Source organism: Scyliorhinus canicula, chromosome 3 (assembly GCF_902713615.1).
Source record: "Scyliorhinus canicula chromosome 3, sScyCan1.1, whole genome shotgun sequence".
NCBI classification, from domain to species: Eukaryota; Metazoa; Chordata; class Chondrichthyes; order Carcharhiniformes; family Scyliorhinidae; genus Scyliorhinus; species Scyliorhinus canicula.
The window spans coordinates 176195449-176201115 of record NC_052148.1 but is presented as its reverse complement, the minus strand read 5'-3'; the positions used below and the strand labels follow the sequence as shown (position 1 = coordinate 176201115).

The 5667-nt window shown below is 44.9% G+C and overlaps 1 pseudogene; it reads right to left on the bottom strand.

The window, feature by feature from the left end:
* Positions 1 to 784: 784 nt before the first annotated feature.
* LOC119963650 lies at positions 785 to 2871 on the bottom strand (annotated as a pseudogene).
* Between the last annotated feature and the right edge of the window lie 2796 nt (positions 2872 to 5667).

The window sequence follows — 5667 nt, the reverse complement described above, 5'->3', positions numbered from 1 at the left end:
AGGTTAACGACACCTTCTTGTTGGCCTCCTGAACTTTGACTGAATACGTGATCTTGTTTCATCTTTCGGAAGACCGGTTTTTTGGTTGGTTTTTGATTCACCAAGTCTTTCAGCCTGTTGAAGCGATGGTTCCTACTCTGTGTGTCTTCTTGTATATTGGACTTTTTGCCGCTGCTTGTGTCTTCACTGTTGCGGCTACTGCCTGGTGACCAACTGTGCCCTCGACTCATCTCTTATCCTTCCATCGCTTTTCTACGATCAGCTCAGTAATTGTGCCCTCGACTCTTCTCTTATCCTTCCTTCTCTTTTCTATAATCAGCTCTGTCTTTCTCCTTTTCTTCTTAGCTTTAGTGGCATCATCCGTGAAGTTAGTGCGGTTCACACTCACATCTGCCTGTGCACCTAGGACATCATTCTTGCTACCTGTTGTGGCCAAGGGATTAGCTGTTTTTGGATCCCTTGCTGCAATTGCTGCTTTTGGATCTTTTGCGATAGCAACTGCTTTTGTATCAACTGCAGTCGATACTGCAGCAACTGTTTCTGGATCTGCTGCTGTAATAGCTGTTTCTGGTTCTTCTGCCACCATAGCTGATTCTGGAGCATTTACTGGATTGAAGAGTTTTGGTGGATCCATGGTGCTTGCGCTCGAACGCTGTACTACATGCCCATCAACTGGGCAGGCATCTAATGTTGGCATACTTTAGGACGCTTTCGACTTGCGACTTCAGGAATGGTCTGAAAATCCTTGCATTCCGGTATCTTAGCTGGACCAATGTCTTCAACATTAGGCTTCGTCATTTTGTGTTTTCGTTTCAGTTAGTGGCTCATCCTCATCTGATATAATGATACATGCTTCATCTGTTGTTGTAGAACTGCACAAATATGTATCCATCTGTTCTTGCTGCAGATCTTTTGATGGACTGGCCTCGAGTACTTGGGAATTCACTGCAGGAACTTTTCCACGGGCATAGGATAGATCATTGTGTTTCTCTGGCGCCAATATCTCCAAAATGGGGATTATTTCTTCAGTTTCCAGTTGGCTGTTCGCAGTTGATCTGCTCTCAGCCAATTTGTCTGCTGTTGCAATCTCGCTTTTAACCTCAGCAGCGATGCCAAATAAACTAAATAAACATTCATGGTCTTCCTCTTCTGACTCATCATCTGCTTCTTCACTTTCCTCATCGTAATCATCGTCATCGTAATCATCATCGTCGTCTGCAATAGTTCTCCTGTGAAGAATAACACTGCTCGTGTGTTCCTGCAAGAAGTGACCAATTTCAAAGTCAGCAGCAAGTCTTGCTGCAGAACCATCATCCAGTTTCCCATCCTCTGGAACTGCAGGAGGACTAAAAAAAATGAAGAAAGAGGCATTTGGTACAGTATTCGTAACTGTTCTAACAGTTCCACTACCCTTATGTTTCTGCTTTGTTTTAATGGTCTTCATTGTGATGTTTTTTCTTTTCTTCCAGTTGATCTGGCATCCTGTGCATCCTATAATTTCGGGTTCATCATAAAAGAAAAATTCTGACTCATCAGGCGGTGACTCCATCTTGTATGTTTTTGTCAGTGCTTCATTTGCGAAATACCCATTCGGCTCAAACTTAAACTCCAGAATAAAACTAATTGGCTGTCCAGGATCTGAAAATTTCACCTCTAAATCATTTAAATGCTTTAGGATGGGCTCATCATGCTCCTGTATCATGTCACTCAGCACATCGACATGCTTGAAGAATGTTCACCAGAATTCTGGAATTCCTATTAGCTCCTGCATCTCTTCATCTGGTTTATATTCTTCCCCTTGACTTCGGATAGCAGCGCCGCTTCACTTTATTGCAACTATGTAATCATCTTCTGTCGCAGCACTGTCTGGAATGTACAGCTGCTCAACTAGGTTCAGTGACTCACCCGCTTCCACTCCTGTGATGGACCCCCGTTCCGTATCCACAATGGAAAATGTTATGGTGTGACTTCTACTGTGTACCCATGCTTTGAGCTCACATGCACCTAACATCACAATCTCCTTCCCATTCTAGTCTCTCAGCAGTCTTGAGCGATGACTGTCAGCATGACTCTCAGCCTGTTCAAATCTGACAAACCGATAAGGTTGGTCTTCGCTCCATTGTTGAGATTGCATTTATTTAAAGTGTCATTGATCGTCAATGGAATAGACCTTCTGAATTCCACAGAGTCAGCATCACCATGTCGATTGCCACATCGCTGGCACAAAATGGTGGATCGGGTCAGTCGTTTAAAATGGCCGCCCCCACTGGGACCACATTTCTTATTGAAATGCGTCACCAATCTTATGGCGCTGGTGTCTTCTTCCATATTGGCGGCAAAATGTTTCAGGTTGAGCGTACTAATCTGCTGTGCAGCTAGCTCGCTTGCATGACAAACCTTGTTAGCCTTTTCTAATTGAAGTTCTTCTTCCCTCAGTAGCCTCTCGCATTATCATTCTATGTACCGAACACTATCTGATTGCAGATCATCGACAACTTTCGGGTATTGAAACTGCACGACTGTGCGTTCAACCGCAAGTCTGTTAGAAAATTTGCCCGCCCTCTGAATATGCAAACGAAACATATACCGCTCAAACTAAACATTTTTTGGGAGGGAGCAATGCCGATCAAAATGTTTCATTACTTCATCGAAGGATTTGTTTTCTGCTTCACTGTCGAATGCAAAGGTATTATAAATTTTGATGGCTTGATGACCTGCTACTGTGAGCAGCAATACAATATGACTCTCATCAGGCTGTGCCTCCAGACCAGGGGCTGCAACATAGAGTTTGAATTGCTGCTTAAAAACATGCCAATTCTCGTCTACATTACCGGTGACATGAAGCTGGTGAGGTGCCTTCAGACCTTCCATCTCTAACTTCAAAATCTTTCTGTGCGTTGAGTTCCAATTGCCAGTAGTTTAACAGGTAGGTGGAAAAACGTTCTTATTTCTTACTTCAGTCTGTTTCGTCCCGTCTTCTCTGTAGTTATCCTCCATTGTTCTACACCCCTGGTACCATGTTATGTTCTGTGTTGTGGCCTTGGTAAAGATGCATGCAGAACATCTTTGACTAGTAAGAGTCCTGAAAGATGTGCTGCTATGTGAATTTGACATTCTGAACAATGAAGCCACCAAGTTAAGGAGTAAAATTGATGCAACATATGGTTCGATTACCCAAAGTGCTGAGCAATGTGCAACCTGAGCAGATAGGATAACACCTGTATCTTGTCACAAGGTATTGCATTCAATGACAATCATCATATTGTTGAATTTAAGACATCATTGTGAATTATTCCTGTCACACCCATTTAGGAATGAACACTAATGTTGTTGCAGACTCTGTTAATGACGTGATTTATGGTTCTTATCTGAACTTCAACTTTGGATGCCTACAATGGGACCAGTAAAGCTGTGGAACGTACCCCAGTAAGTAATGAATTATTCTTAGACTTGTTTTATTGTTGGTGGTTTTTTTGCTCTAATCTCACCATTCACCCTCCTGTTAGCAACAGAGGGCAATAACTTTTAGGATGCAAACATGTTTTGACATTCCAGAAGAAAATAACTAATTCAAGTGCAAATTAGAGTTTTTCAGAAAATTACATTTTGTAGGAAAACATATGAATAATTTCAGATGTGGCGTCTGCTGGCTGTAGCATGTTTGGGTGGACAAAGACATACCTAATATTGTAGTCAATGGAAAAAAAAGTCAGAGATATATAAAATGGGCTGCTGATCCACCACCACACGTTTTGGACTTCTGGTGAAGATCAACTTCACCCCTATATGTTCTTTACTCTTCTTTCTAAAAAATCCAAGTGGTCCTGCGATATATTGTCATGCAAATGGTGGACTTCAACGTTAAGTCATTGGCGACAAGGAGCAAATGATCCGAACATTGCTCCAGATACCAGAATAAATGGTAACTGAGAAGGTTTGTCCCGGAGGAGATGATCTAATGTGTATTTGACTAAGGATGAGAAAACTGTTCAGGTTTCATGTGCTCCTTTAAGCTTTTTAATATACAAACCTTTGGGGCAAGATTCTCCGCAAATGCGGAGAATCGTAAAGGCTGCCGTGGGACAGGCCATGACCCACGGCAGCCTTCACGGCCACTTCTGGGGCCGATTCTCCCCCCCGGGCGGGGCTAGGAGCGCGGCCCCGTGCGTCACGGCGGCGCGGCCTTGACGACGGTCGTCAAGGCCGCACGGCAAGCGTCACGCCGGTTGACGCGGCCGATGACATCAGCCGCGCATGCACAAGTTGGACAAAACCAACCTGCGCATGCGCAGTTGGCGTCTTTTCCCTCAGCCGCCCCGCAAGACGTGGCGGCTTGATCTTGCAGGGCTGTGGAGGGAAAAGAGTGCGTCCGTTACGGACGCACGGCCCGCGATCAGTGGGCACTGATTGCGGGCCTATGCCTCCCTTGGCACGGCCGTGGTACTGCCGTGCTAATCGGGCCCCCAGATTCCCCAAACGGGCATCTGGCGCCCATTTCACGACGGGAGCAAGCAGGTGTGTTTGTTGCCGTGTTGAAACGGGCGCGAAGGCCCGGCCGCTCGGCCCATCGGCCTCGGAGAATACGCCGCTCGCCGTAAAAAACGGGGAGCGGCGATTCATGGCGTGGGTCGGGCGTGGGGGGGGGAGAATAGCGTGAGGGCGTGAAAAATGTCGGGAGGCCCTCCCGCTATTCTCCCACCCGGCGTGGGGGGCGGAGAATCGCGCCCTTGATCTTTTCCGTCAGCTATTTTGGCCATAGTAAACTGAATAAATGTTTTCCCTTAAAACAATGCTGCGCATGCTTAATTCTTCATTTGCAAGTGACAATTTAGGATTGCTTTTCAATTGATTTCCTCTGGTTTTGAGCTGTGTGTGTCATTTTATAAATGTAAATGCTGTTACTAATGGTGCCATTCTCCTGTAAAATCTGTACTCATTCAAGATGAAATTATCCTCAGCTGCAGAGACCTGAAGAAATTCCTAGCACTTCAATGTTTATTTGCAGCAGCTTATTAAAGGGGCTGGTTTAGCACAGTGGGCTCAACAGCTGGCTTGTAATGTAGAACAAGGCTAACAGCACAGGTTCAATTCCCGTACCAGCCTCCCCGAACAGGCACCGGAGATGTGGCGACTAGCGGCTTTTCACAGTAACTTCATTGAAGTCTACTTGTGACAGTAAGCGATTATTATTATTAAGGGACATTCAAACTTATGCTGCCAAAGGCAACAACTTCGATCTCACCCTTCCTTTACTTTTTAATCTGTTACGTTTTGAAGAGTAGGGAAAGGTAGCTGTTTGAGATCATTCAGGTAAGCAATATAAATCCTGGGAATATTTCCCCCTTTTTCAGCCCATTTAATTTCCAAGCAATCCTGGTGTTGCTCTGCAGCATGCTTGCCAATATAATTAGTGTATGGTTTCATCTGGTTGCTATTTTTAGCAAATTGATGAACACATTCTTTTCGAATGTTTTTACGATTTTGCTGGCAGTTATGGAAAAGGATATCATCCTGCTCTGTACAGTGCTGCCAATGCACAATGCCCAAAAGAAATCTTCCTCCAGGGTCTCGTGCAGTCCCAAATTCTGGGTAGTCTTGCACTTTGAACTCCAGCCCAGTAGGAACTGCACTGAAGCGGCCCAAATTGCACCAACCTCATACTTAGAT